Source organism: Epinephelus lanceolatus, chromosome 12, assembly GCF_041903045.1.
Source record: "Epinephelus lanceolatus isolate andai-2023 chromosome 12, ASM4190304v1, whole genome shotgun sequence".
Classification (NCBI taxonomy): domain Eukaryota; kingdom Metazoa; phylum Chordata; class Actinopteri; order Perciformes; family Serranidae; genus Epinephelus; species Epinephelus lanceolatus.
The window spans coordinates 806071-832873 of record NC_135745.1 but is presented as its reverse complement, the minus strand read 5'-3'; the positions used below and the strand labels follow the sequence as shown (position 1 = coordinate 832873).

Here is a 26803-nt window from a genome sequence, read left to right as displayed (position 1 = left end):
CCGCCTCTGGCACTGATATTTTTACCATGCCACCTTTATCTATGGAAGCCCATTTTTGCCAGTAATGGAAAAAAAAAATCGCCATTCCTAATCAAAATTGTGAGATAAAAAGTCACAATTATGAATGTAGCCTACTTTTAAAATTAATTTGTGGCATGCTGTCTTGTAAGGTGTGTGGCATCACGGTGGCTGCAGATGGGACAGAGGATGAGATGATTCACTGTTTCAAGGCAGGACAACTAGTACACTGTGCTGTAGTAAATAGTAAATAGTGGTGATTTACAGAAACACAAAAAACTACTTTTACTGTTAAAGTAAAGTTTGTTACTGTAAATAATACAGTACTTTATTTGTAATACTATATAGAAAATATACATTTTTACTGTAAAGACAAGTTTACATCAATATTTCTGCTGTTAAAATTTAAAAAAAATACAGTATTTGTATTTTCAAATTTGGCTGTGATTTTTTTTTTCTTTTATTAAAAGCCTCCTTCAAATAGTAGCCTGCCCCTATTGTAGCCTGGCCCCAAACTATTTTTTTGTTAATAGTAGCCCTTGCTACTATTTGAGAAAATACGGTATGTATGTAACATACAGTCACTGGCCACTTTGTGTACACCTGTGTTATCTAATGCAATCCAGTAGAACGACTATACCATGATTTTTTCCCCGAAGCTTATAAATTTTCGGTTATTGTTGACGTCGTCTAGAAAGTGATGATTCTACTTTGTTTATTATTGAGGTCATAGTGAATGGTGGTGGTGTACTGGGGTGGCCTTGAGGGGGACAAAATATTAGGAACACTTATAAATATATTGCAGTCCAGTAAACCAACACCACCCACTACGACCTCAACAAAAAAGTAGAATAATCACCTTTCTGACAAAAGATGAAAATGTAAAAGCTTTGTAAACATAGAATGTGTGGCAGAGCTGTTGTATTGGATTGTATTAGATTGCACAGGTGTACCTAATAAGGTGGCCAGTAAGCCCCACATTTACACCACCAATCCATGCCTGCTCTGTATCTCCCCGCAGCCCCTGGTTGCTCGGCAGCCTCAGCCCCTGAGACCATGCTGATCAACTGTTTTTAAAAGCTTTTCTCTATGTCAAGGGGTGTGGCCGCTATGGTGCCGTCCTCGCCGCCAAATATGTTTGGCTTTTTGATGGCTTCAGCAACCTCATATCCTCACGAAATTGATACACAGGTCAAGAATGGCGAGCTCTTACATCTGATACGGGCGTCGCCCATGGGGGGGACAAAATGCCTCTATAGTGCCCCCTTGAAATTTTCAAAAACCCCTCCCCATAGGGGTTTTCTTGGAGTAGGAAGATGAAACGTGAAAAGGAGTTTTCACATAACCGCTTCAGTGATGGGTGCTGCTGGCCCCCCGCAATGGCGCAAGACAGCGAGGGCCCGATCACAGCTGCTTGCTGCTTTAATTAGGGCCCGAGTGACTCTGAAGTCGTCCGAGGACCCTATTGAAATCGCGCTGTTTATTAGGGCCGGAGCACCTAGCGGTGCGAGGACCCTATTGAAATGCAAGGATTTTTTATTATCATTATTATTATTATTAGGGCCGGAGCACCTAGCGGTGCGAGGACCCTATTGAAATGCAAGGATTTTTTATTATTAGGGCCGGAGCACCTAGCGGTGCGAGGACCCTATTGAAATGCAAGGATTTTTTATTATTAGGGCCCGAGCACCTAGAGGTGCGAGGACCCTATTGAAATGCAAGGATTTATTATTATTAGTATTATTATTATTATTATTATTATTATCATTCTTCCTCGAAATGAATTGCCTTTTTGGGAGGTTTAACATACCCGAAAACTCATGAAACTTTGCACACATCTCAGACCTGGTGAAATTTGATATTTTAAGGGTCTCGTGTGCGGGTTCCAAAAAAATGGCTCAGTAGCGCCCCCTACAAAAGTTTGAGGAAACAGCCCCTGAAGCTAGTTTAACCTACATGTATGAAACTCGGCAGGCTTATGTAACGCCCAGAGACGTACAAAAAAGCCTCTTGGAGGCATGCTCTAAACCCAACAGGAAGTCAGCCATTTTGAATTTACTGTGCAATTATGGTGCATTTTTGGCCATTTCCAGGGGTCATAAATGAACCAACTAGTCCTAGAGATTTCATCTGATTGACTTCAAACTTTGGTCTGTCCCATCCCAAGACCTTGAAGATGAAAAGTTATCAAAAGCTTGAGTTTTCGTCAATGCATGTGACCGTGGAATGGCGTCAAAGTTAGGGGTCTCACCACTAAACAGGAAGTAGTTTATAACTCCAGCATACATGGTCCAATTTTGGCCAAACTTCACAGGATTGATGACAGTCCCGCCCTGAACACATCTACATGTCAATAATTAGAGATAAACATAGCGTCCCCTACTGGCAATGGGAAATGTCATGTTTCAGACTTTAATGTACATCTCCTACAGACTTGACCAGATCCACTTCAAACTTGGTGAAAAAAGTCATAAGACGTTGATGATGCTTTATTGTGGAAACTGTGAGTTTTCGTCGAAGGGCGTGGCCACGGCCTGGCGGCGAACTTTAATGTTTCGCCGTGATGATAAACGTTGCTGTAACTTGACTCCACATGGGAATATCTTGCCAAAACTTCACACATGATGACAGTCCAGCCCTGAACACATCTACAGAGGAATTTTGAATCACCGCCATAGCGCCACTTTCTGGCAACAGAAAGCTACTTTATACATTCTTTGATGTCCCGCTTCTAGCAGGTTAATCAGACGCAACTCAAACTTGCTGGTCTAAGTCCTTAGACCTTGATGATGTTTAAAAATTAAGCTTTTTAGGTTTCATCAAACGCTGTCACCGTGGCACCGCCTTGTTCACCATCAAACACAATGTTGTTTTGAAGGGACAAGGGATGCTTGAAAACTCACCAAACGTGGCATACACATCACAGGTCACAAGTCCTGTTGTCAGATGTGATTTTTGTGCTTTAATGCACCAAGATGGCTCAACAGCGCCCCCTAGAATATTTCAATTAAGCAGCCCCAAAGCTGCTTTGACCTGCATGTATGAAACTTGGTAGGCACCTGTAACACTCTATTACGTACAAAAAAGTCTCTTGGAGCCATGCTCCAAACCCAACAGGAAGTCCGCCGTTTTGAATGCCACTTTTGTGCCTTTTTGCCCATTTCCAGGGCTTGTAAATTAACGAACTTGTCCTACAGATTTAATCAGATTGGCTCCAAACTTGGTGTATGTAAGCATGACTACGTTGTGACCAAAAGTTATCACAGGATTTGCCAAATGTTGAATGGCGCACCCGCTGCTGAGCGTTGAATCTTGAGGTCTCGCCATGAAAAACTAAATTGCTATAGCTCTGGCATAAATGGTCCAATCTCCACCAAACTTCACATGATTCATATTAGTCCCGCCCTGAACACATTCTCATTACCATATTGTCTGATAATCATAGCGCCACCTAGTGTCAAAAGGAAGTACTTCTTATCAGACACTTATCTTTGGATTAACCTGAAATTTCAATGCTGTGGTCTATATTTGATGTTGACAAACATGACATATCATTAGTGTCTACGTGTGCTGCAGAGGGTTTAATTTTGATGTTTCGCCATGAAAGAGGAAATTGCTATAAATTTGGAGTTAATGGTCCGTTGTCCACCAAACTTGACATGATTCATATTTGTCCCACCCTGAACACATTTATATGACAATATTCCGTGATAGTCATAGCGCCACCTAGTGGTGAAAGGAAGTACTTCTTACCAGACACTTATCTTTGGATTCACCTGAAATTTCAGTGCTGTGGTCTGTATTTGATGTACACAAACATGACGTATCATTAGTGTCCACGTGCGCTGCAGAGGATTTAGTTTTGATGTCTCGCCATGAAAGAGGAAATTGCTATAAATTTGGAGTAAATGGTCTGTTGTCCACCAAACTTGACATGATTCATATTTGTCCCACCCTGAACACATTTATATGACAATATTCCGTGATAGTCATAGCGCCACCTAGTGGTGAAAGGAAGTACTTCTTACCAGACACTTATCTTTGGATTAACCGGAAATTTCAGTGCTGTGGTGTGTATTTGATGTACACAAACATAATATATCATTAGTGTGAATACGTGCTGCAGAGGGTTTAATTTTGAGGTCTCACCATGAAACAGGAAATTGCTGTATTGTTGCCGTAAATGTTCTGATCTCCATCAAACTTCAGATGATTCATATTAGTTCTGCCCTGAAAACATTTATACAGTCAGGTCCATAATTATTTGGACAATGATACAGTTGTTGTCATTTTGGCTCTGTACACCACCACAATGGGTTTTAAATGAAACAATGAATACCTGCTTAAAGTGCAGACTCTCAGCTTTCATTTAAAGCTTTTTTCAAAAATGTAGTATGAACCGTGTAGGAATGACAACCATTTCTTCACACAGCCCCCCAACTTTAAGGGCTCATAAGTATTTGGACAAACTAACATAATCATCAATTAAACAGTCAGTTTTAATACTTGGTTGCAAATCCTTTACAGTCAATGACTGCCTGAAGTGTTGGACACATAGGCATCATCAGATGCTGGGTTTCTTCCCTGGTGATGCTCTGCCAGCCCTTTACTGCAGCCGTCTGCACTTCCTGCTTGTGTTTTGCCCTCAGTTTTGGCTTCAGCAAGAGAAATGCATGCTCAGTTGGATTCAGGTCAGATGATATGACTTGGCCATTGCAGAACATTCCACTTCTTTGCCTTAAAAATGTCTTTGGTTGCTTTTGCAATATGCTTCAGGTCAATGTCCAACTGCACTGTGAAGCATCGTCCAATGAGATTTGAAGCATTTGGTTGAATCTGAGCAGATAATGTAGCCCCAAACACTTCAGCTTTCATCCTGCTGCTCTTGTAAGCAAGACAAGACTTCACTAGAATAAATACAGAGGGTGTATCACAAGATGCAAACCATTGGTTAGCCTTAAAAATGGAAGGCCAAATGGTAGAAACCTCAGGAAGAGCAACTGAGGAGGGATCCCTCTTCCAGGACGGACAGACGTGCAATAGATGTCGTACAGAACAGATCAGCATAATAAATTAACAGTAATCTGTATGACACAATGAGAGAGAGAGAGAGAGAGAGAGAGAGAGAGAGAGAGAGAGAGAGAGAGAGATGCAGGTAATGACAGTAGCTTACAACAACATTAATGAAAGTAATAATATTATAGTTATAGTTCTGGCTACTGTGGTACAATATGTTGAAAGTATATATTAATATCTGACAGTATACTTGTGTGACAATAGTCATATGTGTATAATAACAGTAGATGGCTTCATTGACCTCATCTCCTCATGAAAATTGATGCACAGGTCAAGAATTGCGAGCTCTTACATCTGATAGGGGCGCCCATGGGGGGGACAAAAAGCCTCTATAGCGCCCCCTTCAAATTTTCAAAAACCCCTCCCCACAGGGGTTTTTTTGGAGTTGGAACATGAAAATTGGTACACATGTGTATGTTGTCCAGATGCACATAAAAGTCTCTCAAAATGGTCTACTCAAAACAGGAAGTCGGCAATTTTGATTTTGACTTGTCATTTTGGCGTGATTTACACATGTTGTATTTTAACTAACTAGTCCTAGGGATTTCATCCAATCAACTTCAATTATTTTTACAGATCATCCAGAGACCATGCTGATCGAAAATTGTGCTCTGCATGTCTGTAGGTCAAAGGGCGTGGCTGCTATGGCGCTAACATTTTTGATCCATCGCCATGCATATTCAAGCAGTTCTCTCTCCCACATAATTCATCCAAACTGCTTCATAATTTCTGTATATGATAAGGCCATCTTGCTCATTGCGCCCCCTTGTGGAAACAGGAAATGCCATCTTTTACACTGACAAACACCAACCTCAAGCTCCTGACCTAATCAACTACATTTTGTGGCCACATGACGATCAAGTCGATGAATCTCCACAGTGACACACGTGTCCTGTCATGTTGCAGGCTGCCACGTCGGCGGTGGCAACTTTTCATTCTTCGCCATGGAACATCAACTTGGTATAAATCCTTCATGCATAATCCGATTTGCTCGAAATTTCACGTGTGATGAGGGTCCACCCCTAAACGCACCTGGCCTCATCTAGTTACACTTGTAGCGCCACCTGGTGGATGAATGAAACATTGCTTTTTTTTTGCTCCTGCCAGGTTTTTTCGCCCTTCTCTTGTCGCACCACAGCCCCCACGTGCCTCAGGCCCCCACGGTTACATGGGGGAGTGAGGGCCTGATCACAGCTGCTTGCAGATTTAATTAGGGCCCGAGCAGGAGACCTGCGAGGTCCCTATTGTTTTTCAAATGATTATTAGGGGCCTCGGCTGAAAGGCGAGGACCCTCTTGTTTTTGGTGCGTTTATTGTTATTATTAGGGACCGAGCCCGGAGGCACACTAAAATGGCCGCTGTGGCCTGTAGGAAGGTCGTAGAGACATCAAACCAAAACTGATGCGTTCATCTCGTCAAGCCCTACAATTCTTGTGCTCACAACCCTGACCTAAATGTGTGAGCTATTTGCCCTTTCAAAGTAAGATTTGGCCTTAAAACTGCCTTTCCTAAAAAATCTTCTTCTCATACACCGTTTATCCTATCGGCTTCAAACTTGCACGGATGACAGATCAACTCCTTCTAATCAGATCTTATTTATACCTTTTTCATTACTCGATTAGTTTGGATTTTATGGGCTCCTAAAGGTGAGATGTCAGAAAAACGTCCTGACGATCTTCGAAAGCTGTCCCATAGGAAATGAATGGCAGCAGGGGGGAGAAAGAGACCAATCTTTGGGCTTTTTCTAGCCTTTACAGTGTCTCCATACTTTGAGCTACAGACTCCATTCCAACTCTCAAATGTTGCCACAGATCTCATCTATTCAGACCTGTTTTCATCTTTTTCATATCTTTTACCGTTTTTAATCTGTGCCTCTCAAAGTACCATGAGCAAAAGTGGAGAAATTGTCAGTTTATAATGGGTGTGTATTGCATGGAATGCTGTGAGCTAGAGTGGAAAGAGCTCTAAAAATCGTCTAAAACTTTTGTCTTTAACTCGCTGCCATGGCCACAATTTTCACTGTACATACACAATTTATACCACAAAACGTAGGAAAATTTGTCCTGCTCACAGATATGTTGACATGGAATCTCTCACATGTACACATTTTTGCTGAGTGGCTCCAAAGCGAAGGGAGAGCTGATTTTTTTCTCATTCACTCCCATGTAAACTCAGAGGAGAAATTTCTGGAAACAGCTGAGGTGCAACACATTTTAAACTCGCTCCTCTGACCACATTTTTGACTCTAGAAATATAAAACACAACACGTGCGTTCACGAGAAGTGGCTCTCTCTCACCATCAAGAGAACTTGTTCGAGGAGTTAAAATCCATATTAAACAGCCTTTGCTGATCTGCTCTCATGAGCTCTCTGTGTGCACCTCAGGTGCAGGCAAGTCATTAATCGCCATGACAACAGCTGCACACACAGACACGCTCACACGGCTCTCTCTGTCTATGTGTCTCACAATCTTTAAAGGACAGATTACAGCAGCAGAATCTTCATTTGAAACAGCAAATTCACATTATTAACCCCTAAAGTGCCAAAATGGACTCTCTAGCACCACATAGGCGCACCAAAATGGCCACTGTGGCCCGTAGGAATGTTGTAGAAATATCAAACCAAAACTGGCGTGTTCCACATACAAATCACGCGCTGACACCCATGACCTAAATCCAACAGGAAGTGAGCTATTTGCCCTTTCAAAGTAAGATTTCGCCTCAAACATGCTCTTAAAAAAAACATCTCCTCCTACACCGTTTATTGTATTGGCTTTAAAGACGCACACATGCCACCTCAACTGCTGCTAAACAGATCTTCTGTATAACTTTATCAACGGTTTGGGAATGGGAAGAACTTGTTCGAGGAGTTAAATCTCCACTAAAACAGGTCTCTTCTCTGTGTTCTGTCTCTGTCTGTCTCTGCTCTTCTGCCAGGTGTGCACATGGCAACCACTGTCACACACAAACTCACAGAAACATGTGTGTGCGTGTCTAATCTTACATGCAGACATGACAGGGGCACATTCTCCATTTTAACCCTTTTGGTGCCAGAGTTTATTTAGGAAAATATTCCATTTTCATTTCAACATTTCAAAAGACTATGGCTTGAAAGTGGTGAGAGATAAAGGCATACTATAAATGAGAAAAATATTCATCATGACCCAAAGTTTGTCATGGGAGTAAATTAACTCATCTAATTTGCATATTGTGGCGTCATTTGGCGGCGGCCATATTGGATTTCATAAATCTCAGTAAAACAACATTTTGAACATATTTACACAGTAGATTTATTTTCTTTTGTGTTGTTTTTGTCATCTCTTCCTCAAAATAAAGGAAGAGGAATCTGATGGGAATAAATTAACTCATCTAATTTGCATATTGTGACATCACTTCTACATACGTACAGCTACAGAAAGCATTCAAACATCAAAATGTTCAGCTCTGTAAGGATTTTCTGATGTTTGTGGCAATATGTTTGATATTTCTAAATAATTCACAATGACGACATAAGCTGGGGGCCGAAACGGGCGCGAGTGCGAGGTCCCGCCCAACGCTGCTTGCAGCTTTAATTATTCTTTCTTTCATTCTTTCTTTCTTCCGCCGCCCCTTAAAACTGGAATTTGACCCCCTAAACATGCTCCAACCCTCATGAAAAACTGCTATTAAATTATTACACAAAACCTATTCGTGTAGTAGTGGCTGTGTAGTCACCTGTAGTAATTGTGTAGTAAATCTGTAGTTTATACACTACTCATGACACACCAGTAGAGTTTTGTAGCCTAGTAAACAGTAGTGTTTCCAGTAGTAACCAAGCAGAGTAGTGAAAGAGCTGTTAAAACACTACTGCTTCATTACACAGGCATTTAAATAGTGATTATGTAGAGATTTTACTACTTGTTTGTATAGTAAATATGTAGTCACAACACTACAGCAACACTACATATTTTAAATAGTGATCAATTAGATTTTAGTGCTTGAATATACATACTTGATGTGTATACACACAGTAGTTTTTCATGAGGCTCTGTGTGTATCTTAAGTATCATAGTGTTCAGAATAGACGATGAGAGCCTACTGTAAAATTGTTTTTTGTTTTTTATATATAGAAGCGAAGGTAATTTCTCAGGGATTTCATTTCGGGATATTCCACTGATCATTCATATACATTTACAATTCAATAAAATTAAAGGATATTTGTGATAATACATAATACAGTAACTGAAAACACAACAGAATTTTTTTTAACTGAAATGATTTATTACTTTATAATTATCCAACCACACACACAATTTACAAAAACAGTTGTAGCCTGGTGAAATTAAACCAGCACAGGACACAGAAATATCTTTTGGGGTCTTTAATCTGAATAATAGAATATGGTGTTCAGCAAATAAAAAGAAATAATAACAGTTTTCAAATAAAAATGGCAGACTGTCCTCTGCCCTATCTGCAGTCCTTGTAGATAAATTAAAAAAAAGCAATTGTTTAAGTCTCTAAGAGGGGAGGTAGAGCTATAATCAGTCAGATGTGACAACTGTTTTCCTGTTGGACTAGTCAGGAAACACTGCCCTGACAATTATAGTGAGATAAGAGTAGGAAGATGAAAATGTGTACATATGTGTAAGTTGCCCAGACGCACAAAAAAGTCTCTGCCACCAATGCTCTACTACAAACAGGAAGTTGGCCATTTTGATTCAAATTTTTCAATTTGGCGTTGATTTTGTGATTTCCACACCTTGTAATTTAACAAACTCTACAGATACAAAAACAACAATCAGTAGTCATTTATTTTTTTAGTTTTGTCAACAACTCCCTTTCCATGTCTGTGTTTCTAATTTGCTGCAACATTATGGGTAACATTAATAGCCTCTAGGCCCTGGGGACCTGGGGGTGAGTGATGACCTGAGGCTCTGGTCATCCAGCGACCTGGCTCAGGACCAGCTTCTCGGCCTTTTGTTGGATGTGGTGGAGGTGGAGGTGGAGGTGACCACCACCTGTGCTTTTTTCCACATGTTCATCTACTCAACAGGATGTTAGGAGACTATATGTGTGGTAATCAGCATCTGTTGGTGGTAAAAGCTACTCAAGCTGAAATAGCGACTGAGTAAACTTTTACTTTGTTTAATATGTGGAATATGAATAAAACCAAAGTGAGGAGCAATCATGGGTCTGTTTTAAATTTCATTTTCACCCAATTATTAAAAACACTGAACAACATTTAATGACTTTCTCAAAGGCTAATATGAAAAGAAAGTGATGTTACATTTAATATGAGTTACGCATTAACTCTGTCAGTAATTCTTTTGATGACCGTAGCTGCGTATTTTTTCCCGGAAGTTTTCTCCCCTGTTGTCGTGGTGAATCACAGTATCGGAGCTCCATTGATGATGGCTTTATCACTAAGATGCTCAAGTCAAAAATGTCTTATCTTTTGACTGCTTGTCTCTAATATCTCCTAACAGTTTTCCAAGAAATTTCTGATATTTACTTTGAAACCGATACTATATTGCGTCATTCTCTGTAGTTCTTATGCATAAAGCGTGGCTGGCAGTGAATGCTTGAAAGACATAGCAACAGTAACCAAGGGAGCGGGGCTTAGCTAAGGATCATGTTATCCAATGACATTCCGTTTGGAGCTTCCACCTTGTTCCCCGGCGCTGCGTTGTGATTGTTTGTCCCTCTTCACCGAAGGACATGGCAGTCATTACGGTAAGTGGTAGGAGCTTGCTTGTAGCGTAGTCATTTTGTGAATGTTGCTCGTGCTTCTGACATTACATGTGGGTTTGTATGCTATATAAACTATGTGTGTACCTACATTATATCAATTGGAATGTATTGTCACTAGCTCAGCTCAGTAAGATATCGTAGCAGTTCGTTAGCGTAGCCGTTCGTTAGCAAAGCGGCTAGTTAGCGTAGCGGCTAGGTAGCGTAGGACTTACTTAGCCCCCAGCATCCTTTGACTCAGCAGGAGAGTGCAGTATTTTAGGTGTTGCGTCAGCTCACACTGGTTGTTTTTAAACTGTGGAATATTCAGTGATTAAATTGCAATGTTTTGCCATTAGCTTATCTTAGTAAGCTAGCGTAACTTAGTGGGTAGTTAGCGTAGCGGCTAGTTAGCCGCCATTGTTCTCTGACTCGGCCAGAGAGTGATGTGTTATAACTTAGGGGAGAGGGGTGTCGAACGGAGCATTTTTTCATAGTTCCCTCTCTGCACAGAGATGCATTTATTTATAGTAACTACATTTTATAGGGAACAACGTACATATGTCCTCTACAAATCCTGACCATGTTTGCAAAGTTTGGATGAATGAGTCGCACACAGTCTAGCAGGAAACGAAGCTCATCTGCCTGTTTGCCTCCGCATGCAGGGATGAACAGATCCACATTATAATTAACCGCAAAACACGTAAATAACTTCATATTACTGGCGTGTAACACTCATTAATGCTTAAACTGAGTCCTCTGGGAAATGAGAATGTCCAATTGAAATAATCTTCTCATGTTTAATGTCTGAAAATGAATTACATTTGTCCAGTGCTCTGTGATATAGCCTACTGTGTTTAACAAAGCATGTTCCAATGTAATTAAAGCTTTATGTGTTTGTGGACATAATTGATTTAATAATACAAGTAGACAGTATTTGAAGAAGAAGTTAGAATGCAGTGTGGTCGTGAAACTGTTTGGCCTTGTCAATCAAAAAAGTGTATCAGTTGTGTGTGTGTGTGTGTGTGTGTGTGTGTGTGTGTGTGTGTGTGTGTTTGTGTCAGCTGCTGTCAATGTCAAATCATTAGTAAATTATCAGTTTGATTTTAATATGCTTAATAACTGGGTCTTTATAATTTTAGATGCCCCGTGGCAAGTCCTACCGTCACTCTGAGGCGGCTAAGTGGAGGATGGCGGAGCGACAGTTGGCCTCCAGTGACGCTGGTGCATGTATGTGGCATGCCTTCTTAAAATCAACTTTTCATGTATATCCTTGCTGAATGACTCAGTTAAACTCCTAACTTTGTGTATTTTTATAGTCTTGAAAAGTTCATATATTGTGTTGAAGTGCCTGAACTTTGAATTTGGTCTCTTTTTTTTTTTTTTTAAACCATTTTATGTTCATCAACAGCTTGTGGCACAGGGTGGTGCTACAAAGTGCACAAATGGTCAATTACTGAGCACACTGGGCGCCAGCATAAATTGGTCATTCCAGTTGAGGTCCCAGGCAAGACGGTATGTACAATTCATGAAGATTTCACTGATGATTAGAAGTTTTAGTTGTGTATTTTCAGCCTAAGAGAAATCCTGTCTTTTGTTCCAGCTTGTTCTTCTTGTAGGGGCGTCCCATCTGCACTCCCTTGCAGATGGGATTGTGCTGATGCCAGAGGATTGCTACACCTTTGGCGTCATGTCCACTCCAGGGGTGTGCGCTGACTAGCTCAGGACTGAGAATGAAAATGCTGTTCTTCCTCGGATCTCTGATGCTGTCTGTGTCATGGCCCCTGGGAACAACCTGACGGCCAGCAAGACGCCTAAGCAAGGAGGCATAGCTTTTGGCCAATACCCAGCCACTGTCTGCAGCGTTAGGCCGACTGCACAGGTAGGTTATTCATGTATTCTTTTTAATGAGGCAGATGTGTACAGGTCAATATGATTTTGTCATTAACCATTATTATTTTGTTTAGGTCTTCGCTGGGACCTTGTCCCACACTTGACAGTCCCGGGGGATATCCAAGAGTTTTTCCGGCAGGAATTTCACCACGTGTCAACACGTCTCGGTATGTTTGAAAATAATGATACATGGTTCTAAACAGTTTTATGAAGGCTTATGAGAATTATATATTTTACATATAATTTCTAATATTATACCTATTATGGTTTTCTAATAAGAAAGTTGACATTGCCTTTTTAAAATGTGTTTTTCAAAAACTGTTTCTTTTCTTGTTCCTTTTTTTTTAAGGTGTGAAATATTTTCACCACGCTGACCGCTTCCCCCTGAACAACCGCAAGCTGTGGTGCTGTGATGGTGTAAGTAGAATATATTATTTTCATATCATAAATAGAAAATTATTCAACACAGTATGTTTGACAGTAAAAGTCACATTTTTCAAATAATATTTAAATTTTTTTTTGTCATTGTTTAGTGTTTGTAGGTGCACCCCAGTGACGACATGGGGATGCCTATCCTCGTGGAGTCGCTGTTGGCTGCCACCAAACAGCACCTGGAGATACCAGCACCTAAGCCACAGGTGTCGCACCCGGTGTCTCCCAAGTCTCTGCCAAAGGTGGTTCCACGTGTGATTGTGGTGGAGGAGGTCGTAGTTCCACGGGCCCCCCCTCCTGAGTGGACGTATGTACAGTCGGGCAGGAAGGTAAGACACTGAACTTTGTAAGTATGTTTCATAAAAATAAAAATAAGGTTGTGAATTGATCCACTTTTTTTTGCTTTTTTGTCATTACAGAGGAACCACTCTGAACATGAGCATGGCTCTGGTTCATCACAGAGACGAGTGGTTCATCATGTGGTATGTTTAACCATGATATTTACAAATATGTAGTGTAATTAATGTATGTAATAATTTGCAATAAAATTGTATGATATTTTACACCCTGGTTTCACGTCTCACCTGAATACTAACTGAACCATGATACTGAACTGGTAAATGGTAATGAATGGGACAGTTTCATCATCAGAAATTGTAAGAATGTTGTAATTTAAGAGTAAAAGTCAAGGAATGAGTTGTTTATATGTAGTCATTGCTTAATAGTAAAACAAAAGTAATTAAGTAGTAATCATGTAAAGTTTCAGTAGTAATTCAAAAGGGTTTGTATAGAAACAAAAAGTAATTCAATAGTGATGAGTAGTGATAAAACACTACATATGCAGAAGGATGTAGTAATTCCATAGGGATTGTGAAGGCATACAGCAGTAAATGTGTAAGCATTGTGTAGTAATTCAATGATAAATGTGAAGGAATGCATAGTGATTATATAGTAATTTCCCAAAATCCAATAGTGAGACAGAAGTGATTAAGTGATAATCATGTACAGTTTCAATAGTAATTCAAAAGGGTTTGTGTAGAAATAAAAAGTAATTCAATAGTGATGAGTAGTGATAAAACACTACATACGCAAAAGGATGTAGTAATTCCATAGGGATTGTGAAGGCATACAGCAGTAAATGTGTAAGCATTGTGTAGTTATTCAATAATAAATGTGAAGGAATGAGCAGTGACAGAGATATTGGATGAAGGGAGATACCCAACTGTAGGCTTATCCAATGTTAAGAAAACGGTTACTCTTCCTGTCTCCTAAGTGGGTGTGGTTAGCTCTCCCTCCAATCAGAGCCTGTCAGAGCTGAGTTGGGTATCTCGCTTCATTCAATATCTCTGGTAGTGATTATATAGTAATTTCCCAAAATCCAATAGTGAGACAGAAGTGATTAAGTAGCAATTATACAACAGTTAGTTCCGGCCCTGCAATCTGATTGGTCGAGAGACAGTAAAACCGTGATGATATTGGAGTACAACATCACGGTTATTTCACTCTGTATGTATCACTCTGCCTCACAGCTGATTGCAATCAACAATCAAATCAAAACTGACGGTTAGTGTCAGTTAGGTCAGCAGTTGCATTGTAGGCTAATTAATTCATCCACTGTCAAACAGCCAAAAATATGGATTTATTTCCTAAAATAAGTTTTGAATTGAACTATGAATGGTCATCAGAGGAAGATGAGGGAGAGGAGAAGCTGAATGCATCTGAGCACACATCCAGGTTTGTCAGTGTTTCATCAGCAGAGCTCAATGAGGAGAAAAGCAATATACTGTCAGATCAGAAGGCAGAGTCGGCTGTGCCTGTGAAGCGACAGTCCACCATGCAGTCACCAGAGACTTATTTATTTAATGGAAATGTGCAGATAAATGTGTATAAAGAGTAAGTGCCTGGCGCACCATGATTGCGATACATAGCAACGGTGACAGCGGAGTCCTGAGGGAACTATTTTTGTTGGCGGAAGACAAATAAAATGCTTAAATTATCTATTTTGTCCTCATTTTTCAACATTTCTTAATCAGCCTTGCTTATTTAACTGTTGAACTGCGGCCTCGTGCCTACGACCGAATCACAGCCGTGACGATATCACAGTACAACATCACTCCCTCTCGTGTGATATTGCTTAATTGTGCACGGATTTGAATAGGCATCATGTAGTAATTGTCAGTAGCGATCAGTAGTGAAATCACCCAATACATTACTCATTACTATTCAAATCACTACACAAATCACTACACAGCTCAATAGCAATCAAGTAGTGAAACAGTAGTTTTTGTGTAGGTATTTAGTAGTAGTGATGAGTAGTGATTCAGTAGTGTTTTTTCATGAGGGAAAATTCACCAAAATTGGCATGCATGTCAGACCTGGTGAAAAATTTTAGAAAATCAAAAAATTAACCCCTAAAGTGCCAAAATGGGCTCTCTAGCGCCACCTAGGCGGACTAAAATGGCCGCTGTGGCCCCTAGGAATGTCCTAGAAAGATCAAACCAAAACTGTCTTGTTCGTCTCATTAAGATCTACAAATCACGCATTCACACCCATGACCTAAACCCAACAGGAAGTGAGCTATTTCCCTTTCAAAGTAAGATTTCGCCTCAAAAATGCTCTTTTTCAAAATTACTTAAAAAATCAAACCCTCCTACACCGTTTATCGTATGGGCTTCAAACTCGCACACATCACAGATGAACTCGTCCTAATCAAATCTTCTGTATAACTTTTTCATAACTCGAATGGTTTGGATTTTTTGGCATCTTCCAGATGATGTCTTACAAAACCTCCTGATGATTTTTTGTGCCACCTAGACACACTAAAATGCCCGCTGCGACCGGTAGGAATCCCGTAGAAAAATCAAACCAACACTGGCTCGTCCGTCTCATCAAGACCTACAAATATCGCACTTCAACCCCTGACCTAAGTCCAACAGGAAGTGCGGCATTGCCCTTTCAATGTAAGATGACGTTTTTCACAAATTCTGTCTCTCAAAAAATATTTGCTCCTACACCATTTATCATAACTGCTTCAAACTTGCACACATTACAGCTCTACCCCTGGTGAACATTACTTGTGAAGGACTTTGTCATTACTGAAACGGTTTGGATTTGAGAAGCGTTCTAAGGTGCAGGACACAAATCCTCATGATGATCTCTGTAAGAAAAGATGAGGGCCAACACACTGTAAACTTGTGATTAAGGTCACATTTTTGAGTCCATAGACATACAAGCTTTATATTTCTGTGTTCAGAACAAGTTTATCTATCTGGTGATGCTTTCAGATTGAAGATCGGACCCACGGTTTGGGAACTGGAAGGATAGTTTGTGAAACTTTCAACCCATTTTGCTCTCTGTGTGAGCTGCAGCTCTCATTAATTAGCATAACAAAAGCTTCACTCTGACAGTTTGTGTGTCAGAGTGAAGTGTGTGTGTGTGTGTGTGTGTGTGTGTGTGTGTGTGTATAACACAAACTGTCCAGCTCATGGTGCTCATTCCTAAAACTGAAAGAAATGCCTGATACCAAAAACCTGTAAATACAAGATGTCCTGGTGAAACTCTTTTACCTCATTAAGAATTGGAATACATGTAGTCCTGCTCAGTTTCTCCACTGACATTAACTAGTATATATTTGTGTCTGCTTGCTGTACTTAAATCCTCACAGCAGCCAGTACACATCACTCAAGCTTTCACTAGGTCACATGATTTCAAATGAATATGGATGTGTTGTTTGATCATCACCAAGCCCCAACCTCCGGGGGAGATGAGTGAGACCAATGCGGAAGTGCCAAAAACTGCAGTTCACTGACTGTCCACTTGAGGCTGGCTCCGGAAGTGAGTCAATTCCCATAGACCCCCATGTTAAAATGCCCAACTTTAGAGCAGAAATAAACATGTTTACAGCCTGGTACAAAAAATGGTTTTGGTCTCTATAGTTAATTTCCCCTTTCATGACAACTGTGGGGAGGGTGAATTTTTTTCTAACTCTTCCGTTTAAATGTTATTAAGGTTTGAAATTGCACATAATTAAGGGCGTGGTCACTTTGAGTGACAGGTCGCACCATCACGGGTGGCTAACTAGCATAATAACTAGCCGCTGGCTCTGCTCGGCAGAGTTTGGCGGAGCTGAGCTCAGACTCAGCCGTCTGCTCGGCGTCATCTCAGCCAATTCGTGCCCATGTTCAAGGCATTGAACCTGTCCTCTCAGTTGTGTTTGTGCCTTTTGGATATTTTTTCAGGCAAATATTGGAGTAATATGGCTTGCTGTTCGATTAATTATACCAACAGACCGTCCAAGAAGTCTGTGCTCCAGGTTTTTCGGTAAGTGAAATTTGGAAATTCTAGTATTATTTTATTTATGTTTATATGTTAGCACTAATTAGCAGGTATCGGTGTCTGCGGTCACTACGGTCACCACCTAGCTTGTCAGCGTGTATCGGTGTCTGCGGTCACCACCTAGCTTGTCAGCTTATTATTATATTATTAAGCTTTTATTTAATACATGTAAAATCACGTTGATACCGGAGGTCTCATTTTCAAGTGCGACCTGTATCACAGCAACAACATCCACATCAAGTTACAGAGCCACAGACAATACAACACAAGCTTAGCTCGTTAACTAGCTAAGCAGCCAGCTAACAGTTAGCCTTCGAGCAAGACGCCAATCCGGGATGCATCGAAGTCAGAGCCTGACAGAGAAGTGTTAGGATGTAGGCATTTAGGGAGAGAATATTTTGAACAAAAGGCTGAGGCTGTGTGAGGTTTGAAAATAAAGGTCCACCACGTTAGTTAGCTAACGTGTTGCAATGTTAACGTTGTCATATGAGCAGTGTAACGTTAACGTAACATTAAGGCTATACTTATGTAATGTTATGTAAATTAAAAAGTGGCGAACTGTGTAAAATTACAATAAGGTGTGTAACGTGATTAAAAAAAACTAATGTGACATTTGACTGTCACAATATAAAATATTAAGAAGACTAGTGTATGATATAGGCCTGTAAGCGTGTAGTTACACAACAATAGATAATGCACAGACAGAATATGGGGATGGCCACCACCTTTTTGTTTTACTAAAATAAATTGATTATGATCTGTTAAACATTGAAGTAATTTAAGTTGTATTGTTTGCATATAAAGGTGTCTGTGAAGTAGGTAACCTAACACATATATTACTTTTAATATCTATTTGTCTGTGTAAAGTTTTCCTCTAGGTGACCCAGAGAGACTGGACCAGTGGACACTCAACACAAGGAGACAGAACTGGACTCCAAACAAGACTTCCCATCTGTGCAGTGAACACTTTGAGAGTCATCACTTCAGCACTGACTCCAGGATAAAGACACCTTTTTTTTATATAGTACCTCACAAAGAGTCAAGAAACTTATTAGTTTAAAATGATGAATTATTGTCCATAATACATTTAAATGCATTACATAAATTACTAATTGTCATACATTACTAAGTACTCGATTAGGGCACAGCTTGCTCTGTACTATTCCTGATAAGGTGAAATTACACACCAGTGCACTTTAGTGTTCCCAAGATGCAAAAGGCCAAATGAAGATTTTATCAATCAAGGAACATGACATGTATTTACCGACTTTAACATTTTAGTGCCTTTTATGCAAAGACCCTTTATCAAAGTGAGAATTACTACCTTTTTCCCCCACATACAGTCTGTGAAAAACCAATGGAAAAAATATTCTCATAATGAGACAGCTGAACATAGCATGATTCCACAGTGGCAGTGAGCTTTGAGAACAGTTCAGTTTCCTTTTGATAGCAACAATTATTTTAATGTGGATGAACTGCATACTGTACATTCATACTCCAGTTGTCTTGATAGTACAGTTAAATTTAAAATCACATTGAGATGTAAAGTCAAATATCTACAGAACTTAAACACAAAACTATTCTATGAATGACAGCCACTTACTCAGCAATAAGATCATTTTGGTGGTGAGTGGGCTTTTAACCAAGACAGGCTGTTGTCAATGTTTTCTACCTGTGTTTTTAACCTGTCATCTTTCTCTCATGTAGGACACTTGAGGAAAGTTACAACGCCTCGACCAATGTGATATTTACTCCACAGTAAAGAGGTTGTTTCACAAGAAATTAAGATTTTGCAAATTATGACACTGGGTCCTAATCCATAGGTTTTATAATTACTGTTATAAATCTTTTCATTTATTTCATGTGTACTTTTTGTAACCTTTTAATAGTGATGATTTCATGAATGCAAGCTTTGACTTAATTTTGTTAAACTGTTTGTGTAATGGTTATAACTTTTGCTATATAAAATGGATCAGACAAAATTTACTTTAGAGTAAAAGCAAATTTTCTGAAAGCTGTCTTTCATCAGTTTGTCATCATTTGTCTTAGCAGAATGTAAAAAAAAAATGAAAAGCTGATGTTATGTGCTGGTTTTGTTTGGACATTTCTTTAAGACAAATGAAGAAAATTAACTGAGAAACGATTCTCCTTTTGTGAAAAACAAGGAAATATCTGCACACTGAATAGTTTTAAGTCCCTTAGGAGGTATTATTTATTTGTGACGTTGTGACATATGAGAAGGTTCTGTGGGTATTGCTCGGTATTGAGGCTTATATAGTGAGGCTAAAAAAAACAACACATAATTGGCTGACTATCTTTTTGTTTGCCTCACTACAAAAAAGTCACAATACCTTTGCCTGAGGAAGACCCTCTCAGAGTTGGCAACATAGCGAACAAGTGATACCTCCTTGGGGGCTTCAAAACTATTGTGTCCAGCGAATTCTTTGTTTTTTCACTTTGAACCCTTTTATCCAGTCACATTCTTCTGTGTTAAAACTAGACTTCTAACAGAGCAGCAAACAAAGGTTACTCTCCAAAATCTTCTCAGGCTCTGCTGCTGGGTGTGTGTTTAGTGGTGCTTAGTTATCTTCAAGTACAAAGTTAAAATAATCAGGCCCACACAGAAATGGACTGCTTAATTTTTTGTCAGTGACAGTGTTAAACATTAATGCTTAATGTTTTATCTGCAGTGTATGATTTGTTTGCCCTTTCAATTGACAGTCAGATTTGATTGTGAAATACAACATTCAGTCAGTAACAAAGACAAAAGGAGTGCAAATATAAATAGAATTTATTGAAATTTTAAACAAGTTATAGATGAATATCAAAAACTCTACATTAGCCTTGACAGCCTGGGCTATGATCAGGTCTAACAAAATGTGTCCTAAAGACCAAATTCAAAAGCAGTGACACTGCCAACAGTAAGCAGTTCACTGCGTTTGGAGGTGGTCTTTAAGACAATTAACTAATTTACTTTAAAACATATAATTTCTAACTGTAAACAGTAAGATTGTTATTCACGTCGGCGGCAATGACACCCGGTTACGCCAATCGGAGGTCACTAAAATTAATATTGCCTCGGTGTGTGAATATGCAAAAACGATGTCGGACTCCGTAGTTTTCTCTGGACCCCTCCCAAATCTGACCAGTGATGACATGTTTAGCCGCATGTCATCATTTAATCGCTGGCTGTCCAGGTGGTGTCCAGCAAACGATGTGGGTTTCGTTAATAATTGGCAAACTTTCTGGGGAAAACCTGGTCTTATTAGGAGAGACGGCATTCATCCCACTTTGGATGGAGCTGCTCTCATTTCTAGGAACCTGGCAAACTTTATTAGTAAATCAAATCTCTGACAACCCAGAGTTGAGACCAGGACTCGGAGACGCAGTCCTATACGCCTCTCTGAGCTTCTAGCTCAGTTACCCAGCCATAGTTTTCATAGTTTTATACAAACGGTGTCTGTCCCCCAACCACCTAAATTATTTAAATCTAAAATTAAACAAAGAGGAGTTGTGCATAACAACCTCATAAAAATTAAAACCTCTTCTGTGACAGAAAGACAAAACAGGAGAATTAAATGCGGACTGTTAAATATCAGGTCTCTATCGTCTAAAGCAGTGTTAGTAAACGAATTAATATCAGATAATCATACTGATTTACTCAGTCTCACAGAAACCTGGCTGTGTCAAGATGAATATGTCAGTCTCAATGAATCCACTCCTCCCAGTCATAATAATACCCACATTCCTCGAGGCAGCAGCCGAGGAGGGGGAGTTGCAGCCATTTTTAACTCTAGTCTGTTAATCAGCCCTAAACCTAAACTAGATTATAATTCATTTGAAAGCCTCGTTCTTAGTCTTTTACATCCGACCTGGAAAACCTCGCAGCCACTTTTATTTGTTATAGTGTACCGTGCTCCTGGCCCGTATTCTGAATTTGTATCTGAATTCTCAGAGTTTTTATCCAGTTTAGTTCTTAAATCAGATAAAGTTATTATTGTAGGCGATTTTAACATTCATGTCGACGTTGATAATGACTCCCTGGCTACCGCGTTTATCTCATTATTAGACTCCATTGGCTTCAATCAGGGTGTACATGAACCCACTCATTGTTTTAACCATACCCTCGATCTAGTTCTGACGTATGGGATTGAAATTGATAACCTAAAAGTCTTTCCACAGAATCCCTCGCTATCGGATCATTATCTGATTACTTTTGATTTCTTTTTACCCGATTACACGCCACTCAGCAACAGTTACTATACTAGATGTTTATCAGATAGTGCTGTCACAAAATTTAAGGAAAAGATTACTCCGTCGTTAAATTCAATACCAAGTCCCTCAGTAAAAGAAGTTTCCTGTACCGACTTTGATCATTTTGTCGATAGCACCGTAGGCTCGCTGCGAACAACACTTGACTCTGTAGCTCCTCTTAAAAAGAAGTTAAAAAAGCAAAGAAAGTTCGCTCCTTGGTATAACTCTCAAACCCGTAAGTTAAAACAAATATCGCGAAAATTTTAAAGGAACTGGCGATTGACCAAACTGGAAGAATCTCGTTTAATCTGGACAGACAGTCTCAAAACTTATAAGAGGGGCCTCCGCAATGCCAGAGCAAACTATTACTCAGCATTAATAGAAGAAAACAAGAACAACCCCAGGTTTCTTTTCAGCACTGTAGCCAGGCTGACTGAGAGTCAAAGCTCTATTGAGCCTTGTATTCCTTTAGCCCTTAGCAGTAATGATTTTATGAGCTTTTTTAATGACAAAATTCTAACTATTAGAGGCAAAATTCATGACCTCCTGTCCTCAGATAGTACCTATCTAACCTCGAACACAGCTGTAAGACCTAATATATATTTAGATTGCTTCTCCCCAATTTCTCTTCAAGAATTGACAGCAGTGATTTCTTCATCTAAATCATCAACGTGTCTCTTAGACCCCATCCCAACTAGGCTACTTAAGGAGGTCTTTCCTTTAGTTAACACTCATATATTAGATATGATCAATATATCCTTATTAACAGGCTATGTACCACAGTCTTTTAAGGTAGCTGTAATTAAACCTCTACTAAAAAAGCCCACGCTGGATCCAGAGGTGTTAGCCAACTATAGACCAATATCTAATCTTCCCTTTATGTCAAAGATCCTTGAGAAAGTAGTCGCAGACCAGCTGTGTGATTTTCTCCATGATAATAATTTATTTGAGGAATTTCAGTCAGGATTTAGAGTGCATCATAGCACTGAGACAGCACTAGTTAAAATTACAAATGACCTTCTGATTGCTTCAGACAAAGGACTTGTCTCTGTACTTGTTTTATTAGATCTTAGTGCGGCGTTTGACACAATTGACCATCAAATTCTACTGCAGAGACTGGATCACTTAATTGGCCTAAAAGGTTCTGCACTAAGCTGGTTTAAATCTTATTTATCTGATCGTTTTCAGTTTGTTGATGTTCATAATGAATCATCCTTACGTACCAAAGTTTGTTTTGGAGTTCCGCAAGGTTCTGTGCTCGGACCAATCCTATTTACTCTATATATGCTTCCTTTAGGTAACATCATTAGAAATCACTCTATAAATTTTCATTGTTATGCGGATGATACTCAGTTGTATTTATCGATGAAGCCAGAAGAAAGTAATCAATTAACTAAACTCCATAACTGCCTTAAAGACATAAAAACTTGGATGAGCACCAATTTCCTGATGTTAAATTCAGACAAAACTGAAGTTATTGTTCTTGGCCCCAAACAACTCAGAGACTCTTTATCTGATGACATAGTTTCTCTAGATGGCATTGCTCTGGCCTCTAGCACTACCGTAAGAAACCTCGGAGTAATATTTGATCAAGATTTGTCTTTTAACTCTCATTTAAAACAAACCTCACGGACTGCATTTTTTCATCTGCGTAATATTGCGAAAATTAGGCCTATCCTGACCCGAAAAGATGCAGAAAAATTGGTCCACGCTTTTGTTACCTCTAGGCTGGATTACTGTAACTCTCTATTATGAGCTCATAGTTCCATATTATCCCACCAGAACACTGCGCTCTGAGAACGCAGGGTTACTCGTGGTCCCTAAAGTCTCCAAAAGTAGATCAGGAGCTAGAGCCTTCAGCTATCAGGCTCCTCTCCTGTGGAATCATCTTCCTGTTACGGTCCGGGAGGCAGACACCGTCTCCACATTTAAGACAAGACTTAAGACTTTCCTCTTTGATAAAACTTATAGTTAGGGCTGGCTCAGGCTTGCCCTGTACCAGCCCCTAGTTAGGCTGACTTAGGCCTAGTCTGCTGGAGGACCCCCCATAATACACCGGGCACCTTCTCTCCTTCTCTCTCTCTCTCTCGTATTCTATTACTGCATCTTGCTAACTCGGCCATTCTGGATGTCACTAACTCGGCTTCTTCTCCGGAGCCTTTGTGCTCCACTGTCTCTCAGATTAACTCATATCGCAGCAGTGCCTGGACAGCGTGACATGTGTGGTTGTGCTGCTGCCGTGGTCCTGCCAGATGCCTCCTGCTGCTGCTGCCATCATTAGTCATTAGTCATACTTCTACTGTTATTATACACATATGACTATTGTCACACATGTATACTGCCAGATATTAATACATACTTTCAACATATTGTACCACAGTAGCCAGAACTATAACTATAATATTATTACTTTCAATAATGTTGTTGTAAGCTACTGTTATTACCTGCATCTCTCTCTCTGTCTCTGTCTCTCTCTCTCTCTCTCTCTCTGTCTCATTGTGTCATGCAGATTACTGTTAATTTATTATGCTGATCTGTTCTGTACGACATCTATTGCACGTCTGTCCGTCCTGGAAGAGGGATCCCTCCTCAGTTGCTCTTCCTGAGGTTTCTATCGTTTTTTTTCCCCGTTAAAGGGGTTTTTTTGGGGAGTTTTTCCTTATCCGCTGCGAGGGTCATAAGGACAGAGGGATGTCGTATGCTGTAAAGCCCTGTGAGGCAAATTGTGATTTGTGATATTGGGCTTTATAAATGAAATTGATTGATTGATTGATTGACATTTCCTGGCCCTATCAATCTTGGCTGGATTGCCACCAGCCTCCCACCTGCACCTTTGGGCCAATTAAGAAAATATTATCTTAATGCCAGGATGCTGGAGGTGAAGCTGGTGCAGGTCCTCCTTCATCATGCTGACCAGCTTGACACTGCTGACCTTCCTCATGTCACTGCCGCCACAGTGGATGATGAGGACATCTGGTGCTGCTCTTCCTCGCAGGGAGTGGGAAAAGAAGGAGAAAAGGCCTCCCCACTGCAGTCCACCCCAGCCAAACCAGCAGACACGGACGCCCGGCATACTGACGGTGATTCCCAAGGTCTCTGCAGCTCTCTGGACACCACACCGGACATAGCTGTCACCAGTGCTCCACACTGCATATGAAAGTAAAATGAGTGTAATAAAAAATTAGCGTTATATATTTTAAAAAAAAGTTGAAGCGTTTTTTGTTTTTTTTTAAGATAACAGCTGAATCATTGTTTCAAGGTTTGTTGTATAACGTTAGTTTCAGCTAAACTCAACTTACCTCAAGTTTCGTGAGGGAGCTGGCAGGGCTAGCCAAAGTAGCATAGCTTCTTAGCCTAGCTTGTTAGCCTTAGCTAACTTAGCAGCGCCGAGCGAGGTGGGCGTGTTTAAGCAACCAGGCTTCCTTCGGCCCGCCTCTTTGCCCATTTTTGATTGTCTGGGAGTTGGGCGGAGTCAGGCACTGCCAAGATGGCGACGTCCAGAGCGGAGTATTTTGAGCTTCAAATTCACTCTTCAAAAATGGATAGATGACGTCACGGTGACTACGTCCATTATTTTATACAGTCTATGATCATCACACATGTCAAAGTTTCATTAGGTCACATGGCTTATGTCTACAATTTTCAAAATATAAGCTCACACCACCTTCATAAGAACCCTGTACATTTTAACCCTGCAGGCCCCCTTATAAAAAAATAACACCTGTCCCTGGACACCTGGACGGTGTGAACAACCATAAAAATATTAAATATTAATATATCTCTCTACATTTTTTTTGCTTAAATCTTTTAACCAACTTCTACTCAGATTATGCATATCAAATATTCATTCCTTTTGAGGATTTTCACAATTTATTTGCCATTTTATTTACATGAAGTCACTGTTACTTTAATGAATAAAAAACATGAATTAAGATTACCTATATAATAAATGTTGGATGGATTTTTTTATTTTATTTATCACAGTCTGTGATACGTGAATGATAAATAACAACACCAATTTTGATGCATGATCATTTTTGGGGGCAGTTTAAATTTTCCCTTCAGGACTTTTTTTGTCTTTGTTGAAAAACAACCATAAAAATATTAATATTTTTTTCTATTTTTAACTCCTACTCAAAGTATACATACCAAATATTCATTGTGGGTGTATGTATGAGAGAGAAAGATGGAGAGAGAGAGAGAGAGAGAGAGACATGGAGAAAAAAATAATGTAACCTTAAAGCAACCTGCAGCTCATAATTTGCCATTTTTAGCAACACAATTACACACACACACACACACACACACACACACACACTCCACTCCCTGTCCCCCCTCTCCCTCTCTCTGTCTGTCTGTCTCTCTCTCTCCCTCCCCCCTCTCTCCTCTCTCCCTTCTCTCCCTCTCTGCATGTCACTAACTCAGCCTCTTCTCCAGAGCCTTTGTGCTCCACTGTCTCGCAGGTTAACAGTGGTGCCTGGATAGTGTGACGTGTGAGGTTGTGCTGCTGCTGTGGTGTCAAATGCCTCCTGTTGATTCTGTTATCATTAGTCATTAGTCAACTCATCTTGAAGTGCCTGTGCTGTCACCTAAGTACATGCAGTCTGTCTGACTGTGTGTGTGTGTGTGTGTGTGTGTGTGTGTGTGTGTGTGTCATACTTCTACTGTTATTATACACATATGATTATTGTGACATATGTATACCATCAGATATTAATTCAACATATTGTACCACAATAGCCAGAATTAGAATTATAATATTATTACTTTAATTAATGTTGTTGTAAGCTACTGTCATTACCTGCATGTCTCTCTCTCTCTCTCTCATTGTGTCATGCTACTGTCATTACCGTCTGTCCTGCATCTCTCTCTGTCTCCCCTTCTGTCGCATTTTTCACCGCCTGAACATACCCCAAAACCCATCAAACCTGGAATATAAGTCACACCTGGTGAAAAATTTTATAATCTATTGTCGTCCTGAATTTCCACCACTAGGTGGCGCTATAATCAAGGAAAGTGTGTATTAGCTCATAACTCCCATATACTTTGTGGCACATTCAAAAACCTTATATCCACACATTCAGTGAATTGT

The 26803-nt window shown here is 39.9% G+C and overlaps 1 protein-coding gene and 1 long non-coding RNA gene across 7 annotated transcripts in view; one reads left to right on the top strand and one right to left on the bottom strand.

Moving 5' to 3' along the window:
- LOC117272043 (epidermal retinol dehydrogenase 2-like) overlaps positions 1-26803 on the bottom strand; it is a 202936-nt gene that overhangs the window by 128077 nt on the left and 48056 nt on the right. The window lies entirely within an intron of this gene.
- Positions 11409-14418, top strand: LOC144465054 (uncharacterized). Its single transcript, XR_013492412.1, has 2 exons — positions 11409-12312; positions 12401-14418. It is a non-coding gene; the product is annotated as an uncharacterized LOC144465054 (long non-coding RNA).